The following is an 847-nucleotide window of genomic DNA, read 5'->3' as shown; positions in this document are numbered from 1 at the left end:
ACTGCATGAAGTACGGCTAAAATTACCATGAACTCACCTGTCTCTCCAGGTGACCTCTCTTAAAGACACAGGCCCATACTAGTCGGACTTTCTTCATTCAGTTGGCAATCAAAAACTCAATTCTATTTGGGTTTCAATCAAACACAAGAACCACTCATTAAAGTTTTGCCTTGATTTTACTGCACCAGAGGTGTCAACATTCGCAGCCTGCTATCAAATTTGGCACACCCCGATATGTCACAGTTTATGTTTTCCAACCTACCAAATTTGGGACAGTTGTTTTTTAGGTTAGGGAAGTCATGGGTGGGTGAGATGGACGAATGGATGGGATGAATGGATAATTGCACATCCACTACAGTAGGGGGCACTGTTCATTGAGTCACATGCTCTGTCCAGATTCAAAAGCTGAATTTCAAGTAACTTCTGCTGTGTCTTGGGCTGCATATTGGTGTTCAAATTCACGCGACCTTCAAATCCGGCCTTCGTTTGTCTATGGAGATGTGCCCAGACTGACGGCAGTTTTGGATTATACTTTTGTAGCCTACGTTGCTTGGCTCTTCTGCTCTGCACCTCTTTGACACATCCACATCTTTTCCCCCAGCCTATCAAATTGCTGCCATCTTGCAGCGGTATAAAAGACAGGCAAGTGATAGTTGCTAGCTCTGTTCAAATTCGCCACAGTTTAGGGTAAGGGTGCTCAATCTGGTCTTTGAGAGTAACTATACACAAATTACACAGAAAGGAAAAATATTGGTCTGAGGAAAAATCGCAAGCGCTTAGGCAAGAATGCAAAGTGGGAACAGGTTTTGGGTGTTTGTCTGTGATGGTGCGGTATTTGAAGGGAGCA

Source organism: Syngnathus leptorhynchus, chromosome 1, assembly GCF_054491065.1.
Source record: "Syngnathus leptorhynchus isolate UIUO chromosome 1, UIUO_Slep, whole genome shotgun sequence".
NCBI lineage: Eukaryota > Metazoa > Chordata > Actinopteri > Syngnathiformes > Syngnathidae > Syngnathus > Syngnathus leptorhynchus.
Note: the sequence above shows the minus strand (reverse complement) of the source record.